This window comes from Aulonocara stuartgranti (genome assembly GCF_965226115.1).
Source record: "Aulonocara stuartgranti genome assembly, chromosome: 17".
NCBI lineage: Eukaryota > Metazoa > Chordata > Actinopteri > Cichliformes > Cichlidae > Aulonocara > Aulonocara stuartgranti.
The window spans coordinates 2,534,731-2,549,318 of record NC_138953.1 but is presented as its reverse complement, the minus strand read 5'-3'; positions in this window follow the sequence as shown (position 1 = coordinate 2,549,318).

Here is a 14,588-nt window from a genome sequence, read left to right as displayed (position 1 = left end):
TCTTTTCAGGAGCAACAGTGGATGTGTGCTGTATTCATGGTGATAAGGTATCATACCCAGTTGCTGAAGTTGCAATTGAAGTAGAAGGCCAGTGTTACACTCTTTCAGTGGGAGTGCTGCAAACGCTGCCTTATCAAGTGGTGTTGGGCCGTGATCTCCCAATACTCACAGAGCTAATAGCCAAGCATCCCTGTCAGACTGAAACCGTTGAAAGTTTGTTAGCGGTCACAAGGTCAAAAGCTAAGGAGCTACAGGTTAATGCTTTGGGTTGGGATGAATTACCTTTTGCAAATGAGGATGCCCCATTGGACGAGTCTAGCACTCGTTCTAAACCAAAAAAGAGCAAGAGACAGAGAAGACATGAAAAGGTGAAGGGAACAAGAGTAGCTGAACACATTTTAGATCCTTTAAAGACTGAGTCTCTCCCCAGTGCTAGTCAGGTTGCTAGGCTTCAGAAAGAGGATCTAACACTTAAACCATTGTTCTCTAAATGTGTTCCAGAGTCAACTACAGTTGAGGGAAGGCAGGAAGTGTTTGTGGTTAAGGGAGATTTGTTGCATCGCCGTAGCAAGATTGGTGACCAGTTGGTGATCCCCCAGAGTTTGAGATCTACCATTTTGAAAATGAGTCATTCCATTCCCTGGGCAGGACATTTGGGACAATCTAAAACATTTTCTAGAATGATTCCCAGATTTTACTGGCCCCAACAGTTCAGTGATACGGTACAATACTGTAAAGCTTGCCCACAGTGCCAGTTAACAGCTCCAGGCAGGAAAGCAGATAGAGCTCCGCTTATCAGTATGCCCATCATTGATACACCCTTTTCACGCATTGCCATGGACATTGTTGGCCCACTAGAACAGAGTAAAGCAGGTCATAAGTACATACTTGTAGTTTGTGACTATGCCACAAAATGTCCTGAAGCCTTCCCCCTGAAGAAAATAAAGGCTCGTCAGATTGTTAACTGCCTGATTCAGTTGTTTTCCAGAGTAGGTATCCCAAAAGAAATCATCACAGATCAGGGGACCAATTTCACTTCTAAGATGCTTAAAGAAGTATATAGTTTGTTAGGGATCCAGGGTGTCAAGACTAGTCCCTATCACCCACAGACTGATGGCCTTGTGGAGCGATTTAACAAGACGTTAAAATCAATGCTCAGGAAATTTGTGAATGAAACGGGGTCAGATTGGGACCAATGGCTCCCATTTTTGTTATTTGCCTACTGAGAGGTTCCACAAAGTTCTACTGGGTTTTCACCATTCCAGCTACTTTATGGGCATCCTGTCAGAGGTCCAATGGATGTTCTGAAAGAAGCTTGGGAGGGTTCGATGTCAGAGCAGAGGTTTAGTGAACTCTCACATGTCCTCAAAATGAGAGACAAGCTAGAACATTTCCAAGAACTTGCTAATAACAATCTGGCCCATGCGCAACAGCGGCAAAAACAAAGATATGATAAAGTGTCAAGAAGAAGAGTCTTCCGTGAGGGACAGAAAGTTCTTCTACTTTTGCCAACTTCTGAGAGCAGTCTTCTTGCAAAGTGGCAGGGGCCATATGAAATCACAAAGAAGACAGGCCCAGTCACATATGAGCTTCATTTACCAAACCGTCGAAAGAATCATCAAGTGTTCCACGTCAATCTTTTGAAAGAGTGGACTGACCAGCCACAGGACTCAACATCCATGTGGGCATGTACAGTTGTGGATGAGGAAGAGCCTCAGGAGCAGTACTTCCCTTCTTCAGCTGTCAAAACTGTGTTTCCAGATTTAAACCATTTGCCTTTGGAAAGACGTCAGGAGGTGCAATCACTTATGACCAAAGAACTCTTCAGTCTAAAGCCAGGTCGTACACACCTCATTGAACACAAAATCACTTTGCATTCTCCAGACCAACGGCCAATTAGAGATACCACTTGCCGTATCCCAGCTAAGCTATTGCCTGAGTTGAAAAGTGAGCTGGAGGAGATGCTGGCTGCAGGAATCATTGAGCCATCGCACAGTGAGTGGTGTAGCCCTGTTGTGCTTGTACCAAAGAAAGATGATCCTAAGCTTAGATTTTGTGTAAACTTTTCTAAGTTAAATTCTGTGTCTGCTTTTGATCCTTATCCAATGCCGAGGGTTGATGAACTAATTGATCGTTTGGGAAATGCTAAATTTCTGACTACCCTTGACCTCTGTAAAGGTTATTGCCAGGTTCCCTTGACAGACTCATCTAAGGACTTAACAACATTCAGAGTGCCGAGTGGACTGTTTAGATTCACAGTGATGCCCTTTGGTTTGCATGGAGCACCGGCTACATTCCAAAGGTTGGTGGATCGAGTGTTGAAGGGTGCAGAACAATATGCAGCTGCCTACATTGATGACATTGTTGTTTATAGTGGTACATGGGAAGATCATCTGAAACATCTTGCTGATGTGTTTCGACGTATCGCAAATGCTGGACTTGTCATAAATGCCAAGAAATGTCACATCGCCAAGCCCGAGGTGCAGTACCTGGGTTATGTAATAGGGGGTGGAGGCATTCGCCCTCAGGTTGGAAAAGTGGATGCAGTTGCTGCAGCACTCTTGCCAAACACAAAGAAAAGGTTGAGATCATTTTTGGGATTAGTAGGTTGGTATCGTCGACTAATTCCAAATTTTTCATCAAGAGCAGCTTTATTGACTGACATGACAAGAAAATCTAGTCCTACAAGGATCAGGTGGACGAAAGATGCTGAGAATGCATTTAATGATTTGAAAGACTGTTTGTGTCAGAAACCTGTTTTGCAGTGTCCAGATTTTAACCTTCCATTCACAGTACAAACAGATGCCTCTGAGGTGGGTCTGGGAGCTGTTTTACTGCAAGGAGAGGAAGGGCAGCAGTTGCCTGTCCAGTACATCAGTCAAACTTTTTCCAAGGGAAATGAGGTATTCGACCATTGAAAAGGAGGCATTGGCGATTAAATGGGCTCTAGACACCTTGCGATATTATCTTGTTGGGAAAGGGTTTGTTCTTGAGACTGATCATCGTGCTTTGCAATGGATTCATAATATGAAAGACACTAATGCCAGGATAACAAGATGGTATTTATCTCTCCAGCCTTTTCGTTTCCAGGTCCAGTATAGACCTGGACATAAGAATGTCATTGCTGATTTCCTGTCCCGTGACTCAGAGGAGTAACGGTCTTAAGGGGGGAGTGTGACAAAGTGGGTGAGAAGACCATTTGTCTACATTCTTAGTTAACATTCTTGTTTTGATTTAACCATATTTCACATGTAATCTGCAATAGGCAAACATCTACTATCCCGGGTTTATGTTCTGCACTTTTACAGATTATATAATATAACATCTTGGTTTAAATCAATTCATACAAGTTTGTTAAGTTAACATGTTATTTATTTCAACTGTTAATTTGTATTGTTTGAACTTACCTTTACCTACCTGTCTTCCAGAAGCAAAAGGAGGAAATGTAGTTCTACTTCCTGCTTTATACCTTCTGGGTTCATCTGAGGTCACAGGAAGAGACCAAGTGCAGGAGGGGAAGAATTCTTATAATTTAATAAAGTTGATTTTAAAGGGTTTATAAAGAAATAGATTTAATGTTGTGATATGTATTGATTACACCAGAGTTTATGTTGCCAGTCAAGAGGAGTAGTAGAGGATGAATATAATCATGTTCATCTCACCTACCTACTGAATGGAATAGTCCAGAGGAGAAAGTGTTTGATTAAGGGGACTATTTAAGCAGACGAACTCAGGTGTTTCAGAAGAAGGGTTCAGGTCAGTGTAGCTGTGTGCAGTTTGACCTTAATTTCCGTTGATTTAAGTTCAGTTATGTTTATTTGAATTGAGTTAATTATAGAGTTGAGTTTCTTATTTGTTTCTTTGTAAATATTCTTGGGCCACAGAATGGTGAATAAATCACTTGCTACACTGGACAGCATCAGTCTCCTGCACTTCTTTGACCGCTTAAGTCGAGTCTTACCACAAGATCACTCTGCTCCAGAAAAGAGGGAAGAGTGGTTTTTTTTTTTTTTTTTTTTTTTTTTTTTTTTTTTATAGTTACAAAGCAGGAATTCATATATTCAGAATAATCAAGCACTTCTGTTGACGTCTATATAAACAAATATTCCTTTTTGCCAATCATACTTTCTGAACTCATTACTCTGCCAACCTTACAACAACAATAATAATAATACAACTGTATTTGTATAGCACTCTTCAAATAAACGCACTGAACTGCCCTTCCAAGTCTGTGACTGAGTTCACCTGCCTTGATCCACATGACATAAACAGGTAACATAAAAAGAAAACACGTGAGTTTTGAGTACAGAGCCCTGAGGTACCCCACAGATCATCTTCATAGAAGATGGCAGTGACTGTCCAATACTAAAAGACTGATCCTGTAAGTAAGAATAAAGCCACCTTAAAAGTCAACCAGAAATGGCTTTGCTTTAGTCCTATATTCAATATTTTACCTTTTATATTAAATCTCGTTCATTGGGGTCTTTGTGTTTTCTTGATGTTTGGGTGTTCCAAACACTGAAACGTTTTGTAAAACTGGTTGCTTATAACCCATCCCTACATAAATCAGTAGTAGGAAATTAAGAGGTTTATTAGCCTGGTGCTAGCAACACCATGCCAATACATTTTAAATCTTCCCTCCTCAGCTAACGTAATACATACTAAAGGTTTGGAGTAATGGCAAGAGTTTATGCGCACATAAATAAAGATTATACATGAGTCTTCTTACAATATATAACCTAATATTTTCAGTGGGTATCAGTACCTGTTGACTAAGCCATACTAACTTAGTCATACTTTATATGACTTAGTCATATAAAGTATGACTAAGTCATATAAAAAACTGCTCAAGAAAAAAGTTGCTTTTGTATTTTTTGAAAGTTTACGTGTTGTTGCAAGTTCAGAACTGGTTGAAGCTCCCAGACTGTCATCTGATAATGTGGAACAATAAAAGTCTTTCTTTCAAAGGCAAACAGAACGTCGTGGAAACAGATTCAACTCTTTGTTTGCTGTTGCATCTGATATCAGGCCTGTAATGCTGATATGGGTGATTGTTGTTCCAGCCTGGTAGAGTGTTTAATATTCAGACGACACTATCATCATCCTGGTACTGAACACTGGCATCAAGCAGATTCATTTCTTCTTCATTTCATAACAGTGCAGATAAGCTTGTTGATTATCTTTATCTTTGAGTGCCACTGTATATACATATGATGTAAATTATGTGTTACACCATTACATTTGCTCTAGATTTTGCCATCTGTTACAGATTAAATACACCTATATAGAGTTATTTAGAAGAAAATTGAGGCTGTAACAGGTCCAATGATGATTTTTTTAACTTCTTCTGAAGGCTAAGTCTTAGGTGGTAATCCTAAACCAAACCCTATCGTATTTTGATACAGTGGCAATAAATAAAAAGAATAAATGAATAAAATTAATGTTTCTCCCACTGAAACCACTACGTCCAGATGAACAGTATCAACTTCTGAGAAATAAAATTAAGTAAAAGAATAGTTTTTGATGTGTGTCAGTTTGAATGATTATTTTCTTTGTTCCCAAGCTTGCTAAAATGGGTTTCCAGCTGCACTCCGCTTGAGGTGGATGACCTATGTGTCGGCTGAATGCTGTTTGGGTTAACAAGTGGGCTTCACTCCCTTCACAAAGGGAGTGAAGGCAGACTTCAACAGAAATGGGATCAGTATGAAAACAACACGAAAGACCAAAAATACAGCATGAACAGTAGAGACAGTGGCTGCAGTGAACTGTTCATTGTTTCTCTTGATGTCCTTAAGTGTTATCAGACTGCTTCCACAAACATTTGTGAAAGAATTGTTTGCTCTCAGGAACTCAGTGAAATCCAGTGTGGTACCACCTGTGCAAGTCCAGCTGTTAAATTTCCTCCCTAAGCCAAATATTCCACAGCACACCACCACTGGACTCTAGAGCAGTGGAGATGTTTTCTCTGCTTCTAAATCTGGAACGTTGATGGATGAGTCATTGTGCCTTGTTCAAAATTTAGTGGAGGGGAAATTATGGTGTGGCGCTGGCTCTGCACCTTAGTTCCAGTGAAATAAGCTCTTAATGGTTCAGCATACCAAAACATTTTGGACATTCTCATGCTTCCAGTTTGGAGATGGCCCCTTCGTGTTCCATCATGACTGTGCACCAGTGCACAAAGCAAGGTCCATAAAGACACGGATGAGCAAGTTTGGTGTGGAAGAACTTGACTGGCCTGACTTCAACTTGTTAGAACACCTTTGGGATGAATTAGAGCAGATTGTGAGCCAGGCCTTCTTGTCCAACATCAGTGTCTGACCTTACAAAAGTGATTCTGGAAAAGTAGCCACAACAAGTCACAAAGGTACTTGAATTTCATTCCTACAAGATATATTTAGTGTGTCCTTTCCTTTAATGCTGCAGTGAACTTTGGGAGACTTCCAAAGTTCATGGTAATTCAAAGTACTTCAGGGCCTGTTGCAGATATGGAAGAATCCAGCTCAAGCCATTCGCTGAATGTCCCCCTAAACTAAGATCTCTATGTGACAGAAAATTTCAGCAATCAGGGCAGTTCTTTCAGAGCAACAGACTGCTGTCTATGGCTTTTAAAATGTCTCTGCAAAAACAGCAGCCAAATAGTACCCTTTAATAATATATAGTATTATGAACCATAATACTAGAGTTGTGTGTACAGTACATATGTCTTTTTCCAGAAAAGTGACCTTATTAAATTCACCATTAAAGTACCCACTGGAGATTCACTTGTACAGGACAATTTAGAAGGTGAGAGCAGTTTTACTTTGATTCTCGTTTGTTTCCTTCACCAGAAAGCCAAGAAAACTCAGATGAGGTTGGTGGTGGATGCAATGGAGAGGGCAGAGAAAGAGGACCAAAAGGCTTAGGGAAGCATAGTTCCTGATGTTCAAAGGGCGCTTTTGTTGTAGGTACTAAAATATCCACTGACACTGAAACAGGATTAATCAGCATCTAAATGCCAATTACCTGTACCTGTTATTAACCTCTGTCTCTCTTCCACTGTCATGGTCCTGGGCCATGTGGGCCCAGTATTCTTAGTTTTCATGTATTTTTGTATTTTGTTCTTTATTTAGGCCATGCTTCCTGGGTTGATCTGTTACGTTGTTCCTTATGTGTTTTCCCTTCGTGACTCTTACCCCCTGTGTGCCCCTCTGTGTATTTATGAGCCCTCGTCTCTCTTTGTGTTTTATTCTATGTTTTCCCCAGCCCGTTATGTCTGCGTTCTCCCCGTGCTCTCTCTCCTCCTGTTTGAACCTCTGTGTACTTCCTGCTTTACTTTGCCCATCTCCCATCAGTGTTACGTTCACTCCTGCCGTGTCTTGTTATGATTATCAGTGTCACCTGTGTTCCCCGTGTGCATCCACTTCCCCTGATCATCCCTCATGTGTATTTAGTCTCTGTGTTTCATACAGTCTGTGTCGCGTCGTCTGTGTTCCCACCCCCTGTGTTCCGTATTTCCAGCCATAGCCTTTCCTTAGTTTGTCCAGTTTAGGTTTCTGTTGAGCTACTACTCATATGCTGCCTTCACTCTGTTTTGTTCCTTTCATCAGCCATAATAAAAGGCTCGCTTTTGTTTAAATCCACTCCTGCATCCTCGCTTGTGTTCGCACCTGGGTCCACCATACACATTCCCGCACGGTCTGCTTCCGCAGACCGTGACATCCACAGCATGTCTTTATCCTGTCTTCCTTCTCTCACTCCAACCAATCACGGCAGATGGCCCCGCCCCTCCCTGAGCCTGGTTCTGTCGGAGGTTTCTTCCTGTTAAAAGGGAGTTTTTCCTTCCCACTGTCGCCAAAGTGCTTGCTCATAGGGGGTCATATGATTGTTGGGTTTTTCTCTGTATCTATTATTGTAGGGTCTACTGTTCATTATAAAGCACTTTGAGGTGACTGTTGTTGTGATTTGGCGCTATATAGATAAAACTGAATTGAATTAATTACACTGTATTATGGTTGCACCTTAGTAACTAGCTGATAATTCACCAGCTGTCCCAAAACGTCCAAATATGTTCATGTCTATTTCCAAAAAAGGGGGAAAAATCAAGATGGTGATGGCCCACTTGCCAAACAGCAATCCACACACCAGCAGATGATCTGATGTGTGTGTCTTTACTCCATCTACACATCTCTGATCCATGTTCCCTTTTCTACCTTTCTTTTTATTCTTTAATCTTACACCCCCCCCATTTTCTCTTCCTCAAAGTAATACCTGTTATTTTTCATCCTGTCATTGTTGCTCGTTTTATTTCTTGTCTGCTCAGCTCCCCTAACCTTCTTTCCAATTGTTCATCATTTTCTCCTCATTTCCTCTCCTTTCCCTCCTCTCGTCTTCTCACCTTTCCTTGCCACCATTCGTTTTAATCTTTATTCCATCCTTATTCTTCTCCTTTGAAGACTTATCATCTTTTCTATCCGCCATTGCAGTTTTTCTCCTCCTACCCTCTTTTCATCCTCTCCTATTTTCCAATTCTCTTCCTTCTTCGCTGTCGTCTCATTCCCTCCCGATTCCTGTTAGTTCACCTTTCATTTTCATTCCACATTCCTTCTCCTCACCCCTCCCCAGGCCGTCCTCCTGTACGCCGCTGTGTCGAAGGACAATGATCTCATTCACGCCCACCTTGGGAAAATGTTTGACGCTCCCGAGTGCTGACAGGTACTCGTGCAATGCCACTGGATGGCTGGGGGACCCTCACTGATGGGGAAAAATTGAGATGGGGCGAGAGTCAGTATGTTGAGATGGATGATGTGTGGGAAGTGAAGAGTGCACAGAGAGTGAATCATGGGATAGAAAGATGGAGTGAAAAGGGACAGAGAGGCTTCTTTCAATGTCACCCTGTAATCCAACACACTTTATCGTTGCCTCTCCTCCCCCACTTTATTTCTTTTCCTCTCTCTCTTTCACTTACATACCCCCTCTTCATATTCCCTCTCACAGACAGGTACATGCATTTTTCTCACAGCAATACTGTCACATTTATGAATGTTCACAGACTGCAGAGTGAGGTACGTGAGCGAAAAAGAGGCCGTCTGTGTGAAATTAAAGTAATTGTCACTGCGAGGGCTGCTGCCAGTGACGATTCAGCTATAGCTCAAGAGCAGCTGACCCGGAACTGCTTGATTTTACCAGTTTTAATCCAGAGTGTGTCTAATTGCACCGAACTGAAGAAGAAGTCTGTCTTTCTCACTCACCTCTTGTCCCTCTCTATATCTTTATATACCACTCTGCATTTATTATTATGAAGAAAAGCATCATTTCTATGTGTGAATTTATACATGTGTTTACTAAAAGTAGTTCAGTTATTATTAATCTCTGGCTCTCTTCCACAGTGTGCCTTTTGTCCTGTCTCCCTCCCCTCACCTCCAAGCGGTCGTGGCAGATGGCCTCCCCTCCCTGAGCCTGGTTCTGTGGAGGTTTCTTCTTTTAAAAGACAGTTTTTCCTTCCCACTGTCACCAAGTGCTTGCACATAAGGGTTTGACTGATTGTTGGGGTTTTTTCTAATATTTTAGCGTGTTTACTTTAACATTATAAAGGACCTCGAGGCAGCTGTTGTTGGGATCTGGTGCTATATAAATTAAACTGAACTGGATTGAAGTGAAATGTGTTTGGGGCTGGACCCAGCTGAGTCCACAGTTTTCTTAGTTATCTTTAGTTTTGTCATCTTCAAGTTTGAGCTTTCCCGTTTATTTTTTACATTTTTCTCCAGCTTTTAAATTTTGTCCAAACTGCAACTAGTCAGCAATGAACCACTGTTGCAATGACAAATCAAAAGAAACCTGGACTCTTAAACTGTTTAACAGTTTCACCACTCAGTTGATCATCACATACTGGAAGCACCGAGCTATGAGAAACTTGAATTTTTGTAACTTTACCAAAAAAGTATCTTCCAATTTCAAGCAAAACAAGAAGGAAGACAGGACGGAGCGAGGCTCCTGCAGTCAGCATTTAGAGAACTCGAGCACCACTTATTAACGCTGACACATGCAAGAGTCATCCTGTAGTAAAAGACTGAACCTGAACCAGTCTGTGGGAGTCATTCGTACATCTCCAAGTTCTTTCAGCAAAAATCCCATTTCATGCTGCTTTAAACTCAATTCTTCAGCAAGACATCGATGAATTTCAGCTCACATTTACATCCGTGAATTATTCTGAAACTCTCTAGCTGCAAGCTGATTTCTTTCCCCACCACATGCTGTAACCTTTTTGAAACAGTAATGACTCTAAATGGTTATGGCATTTTTCTCTGAAAATCTAAAACATTTGGGAGCCCTAGACACACTGACATGCAGTCAGTGCGCATATACCCCATGTATAATTCATCATCCTCTCTGAAGCCTTTTCTGCACATCTATCAACATCTGACTTTAAACTCATTCTGTTTAGGCTGCTGCATCAAACATTTCTGTTTTCAAGCGCACCCTGCTGCAAATACGCGAAAGTGACGTCTCATTGTCTGTAACTGAAGTGCTCTGTTTATTTCAGCGTTCCTGTAGAACGGCGGGGGGGAAATGAAGACGCGGAAACAGGACAAGCGACAGTTACATCACAACTTCATATGTTGTGAAATTGTAAATGCAGCATGTGTGTGCTCTGGGCATGGCTGCTACACACTTGCGATGCAGGCAGTGTTTGGTAAATGAGCTCTCAGACAACGTGCACACTCCGACTGTGAGTGTGTGATCAAAATTAAACCAGCGTATTCTGAAACAGGGGCAAGCCATTCATTATTGATGATCCCGTCCCTCTGAAGATGCCCTAAATAGGCTTGTGTGGTTGCATAACAAATGTGTAGCCTGTGAGGCACTGATGAGACTTCACTGCCATCAGCAGCTTTTATGAATGAGAGCAACATGTCACACCTAGCTGCAACTCGATAAAAGTAAGGAGCCCCTTTTCTCCATTTAATTTGTTCATTTCTGCTCTGTTAGCCAGTTAGCTCATGATTGCCTACCTCCTTTTTGCCTGTGTTAATAACATATGCTCTTTATGTTGCGCTCTTTTCCCTTCCTGCTTGCTGCTTTAATGCTTCTTCAAAGACTCTTTTTGAGTCTTTGAACAAAGAAAAAAAAACAGGCTTTGCTTTCCTTTCAGCGAGAACTTACAACAAACCAGTGACTGACAGGCGGCTAAAATTTGAGCTTCGATTTTACGGCATATCTCCCCAAAACCCAGCTGCCTGCAGTGCAAGGATAAACGCAGAGGAGTGGGACCACTGCGATGACTGTTGTTGTGTTACAAAAGCTTTGGTGGCAAAGCTCGAAACCTTTATTTATGCTGTGAAATTCGACATAACAGGCTTACACTTTTCCAGCAGTGCCCTGGGTGTGTATCAAACTGCTCCCCACACTAATGCGATAGTTGGATATTCACTGTCTGGCAGAGAACAACAAACCACAGTCAGTTGTATGTTAACTTGGCTCACATCGTGAGTGAGGAAAGATAGTCACTATGCAAGTATATCAGAGTAGTATTCCTACCAGTACTAACACTGGTATGAATACTATCAGTATCTGGAACCAGTCTGTGCTGGTCTCACTTGTGCTGGTGTCGGTCCATCAGCCAGCTGGAAAGAAGAGCTGACATTTATTTTAATGTTGTTTTCCTGTTTCTCCCATTCACAGCGATCTGTGATGGGATTTCGGAGGACTACACTGGACCAAGTTTTGTTTGCTGTCCAACATACGCAGACGGACACATTTTTGTGGGGGCATAAATGACACTTGAGCCTTACGGCATGTAGGTCATCTGCTCTGCCTGGTCAGCTCAACCAGCCCTCAGAATGCATGTTTTAATTGCTCTTTTCAAGTCTTGAAATGAATACACAGAATTGTTAATTAGTTAAATTATGGTCCCTGTTACTGATCAGAAATCCTTTTAGATGACTGACAAATCCACTCTGAGCTTGCAGTACCCCTCAGTAAGAGCCAGCATAAAAACAAGACTGTGAGATGGTGAGGCTTCAGTATGGAACCTTACTAATAAATTGTTGCCTATGTCCATCTTTTATATCTACGAGCAAAACACATACAAACAGTTGCAATGCTCAGCTTAACAGCAACGTTGTAATGTGCAAGCTTGTGTTGCATCTCCCTCCAGAATTGTTTTTGGTTTTGCAAATGTAATTTAGCAGATTTTTTTTCTTATCTTGATCATACGCAGTTCTACCCTACTCATATTTATTTAGTGGAAACATGTGACAGAAAAATGGGAGAGTATTGGGCTGCTAAGCTCTAGTTTCCTAGCTGTAGACATGCAATGGTTGTCCGATACAAAACAAGCCTGACTGTGCCTGAAACATTTAAACCGCCCGTGTACTTTCTGCACTACACGCTGTTCCTGGATGTCTGGGTGGAAGGGAATGGCTAAAGTGTTATTACTGTTATTACTTCATACTTTAATGTTCTAAAACCTCCAGAACCTTCTGATTATCTGGACATCAGCAGTAGACCCCAAGGATCCTCAGACCCTTTTTCACAGCTGCCTCGCAGTGTGGCATGGCCAAATATCGCTGTCCTTTACCCAGAGAATCCACTCACTTGTACTTTTCCACAGCCATCGGTTTCTATGGCAACTAAAGGGGAGGAAGATGATGGTGGGGCTTGACAGAGCACTGTCAAGCAGACAGCACAGGAGCGGCTGGGATCGTTGAGAGGTAGGAGAATACCCACAGGGAGGACAGAAAGGAGGAAGAAAACAGGGAACTGGTTAGAGAAAGAGAGCTCAGGAGAAACAGAGCTGCATGATTCAAGCTTGTTCTAAGCTCTTTGCCGACCTTATGCAATATCAGTCAAATCTGACTCTCAGTTTTATATCATATAAATAGATCTAGTGCTCAGTGGAAGTGCAAACCTAGCAAAAAATCACAGTCTGCAGACATGTTAATATCAAAGTGCTGTGTCTTTTTGCACTTTCACTCGGCTAATTATCAAAGCGAGACAGAGAGGCTGAAAAGTACACAGCCCATCAGGTATCAAGGGTACAATTTTTTATAATTGCGTGCACAAAGTAGCAATTTGTTCCCTCAAATTAATAATTTGCAGTTTCCAATTAAATTACCAGGTTCTTCAAATGACTCACTTCCTCAAATGAATGGCATGAGGTTTTGATCGTAGTTGGTAGCAGCAGTTGGTGCTGGTCTGACAGAAAGGAGAACCCAGAGTGTTAGCAGGAGTCAAGCAGATGTTTTTAATGTAAACTAAAACACTTGAGACATGTAAGAACCTTGGAGTGGAGCGATAAACAGAACACTTTGAAGGTCAGCAGTAGTGATAACTCATTCCCCCGACCCGTCTCATCAAGTGCAGCTAGAACTGGAACTTGCTTATCCAGCTGCTTATCATCACACTAAACTTCACCCTAGAAATTTTAATTCTGCATTACGTGGCGGTTATGGTGGTTATAAATCTAAAATGCTCTATGAAAACAAAATACATTTAAATGTTTATCTAAAGATGATGTTTTAGATCTATGTAGTTACAATGTTCAGGCCCTTTGCTCTGCTGAGCAGGACAACAGGACAGTGAACCCACACACAAAAGACTCAGGGTGGTGGAAAGGCCCAGTCCAAGTCCAGACTGCCGTCTGACTGAAATGCTGTTGTTTGACCTCAGAGACCTATGCATAAATGGAGCTCACTGAACTGAAGCATAGGCCACTATTCTTCCACAGTAATGTAAGAGGCTTACTTTGTGTTACTGCAATAAAGGAGGTTCTCCAAGCTGCAGAATCATGGGGTGTACTTAGTTGTTCACAGGACTTTTTCTGCAAATATCAGTGTGTGAGAGTGATTACACCTGCAACACTCACAAACTCCAAGTATCCCAAGACGAATATGATGAGAACACGGTACCAGCTAGACTTTACATGTCTCTTACATTAGTCCTTGGCTCAGATTGTGTTGCAGATGCAATTTGTTTCCTATTCTAGTGGTCAATTCTTTGAGCAGTGTCTCTAGTCTTCTTTTAATTACTTTTATTTCTTTCCCCCCCCTGTCCTCAGTTTTCTCAGCTTTATATCCGCCCACTTGATAACAAGCTAGTTAAAATCAAACTGGGGGGGGGGGGTCTCAGAGAGAGAGAGAGCTCTGAAATGAACATCAGATTGGTGCAGTCTGTAAATTTCTGAAGTCGTTTTTGATCCTTTGTGCTGCCAACATATGCACAGAACAAACTTGCATCTGTTATGATCACAGATGTCTTAATGAGTTTCTTTATTGTAGTAAACACACCACTGTGTTTGTGTAACACAGTCGCTACAAACTGTTGAAATGAAAATTAAGCATATGAGTCACTGGGAAGCATGACTTGCCTGAGCACTGCTAACTCTGGCTGAGCTTATATTACACTGGAAGTGTATCAGTGGCTTTTCAAGCTTCTCTGCACCACAGGATTTTTATTTTTTTGCTTCTACCTGCTCTCTAATTCAACAAATGCAGATCTGATTTTTTTTTTCTGTAGTCAAAAAGTTTGTCTCCTTTAAATTTGTCACCATTAAGAGAGCTGAACATATCCTCCTCTGCAGATGTATTGTGGGATATCAATTATGGCATTCC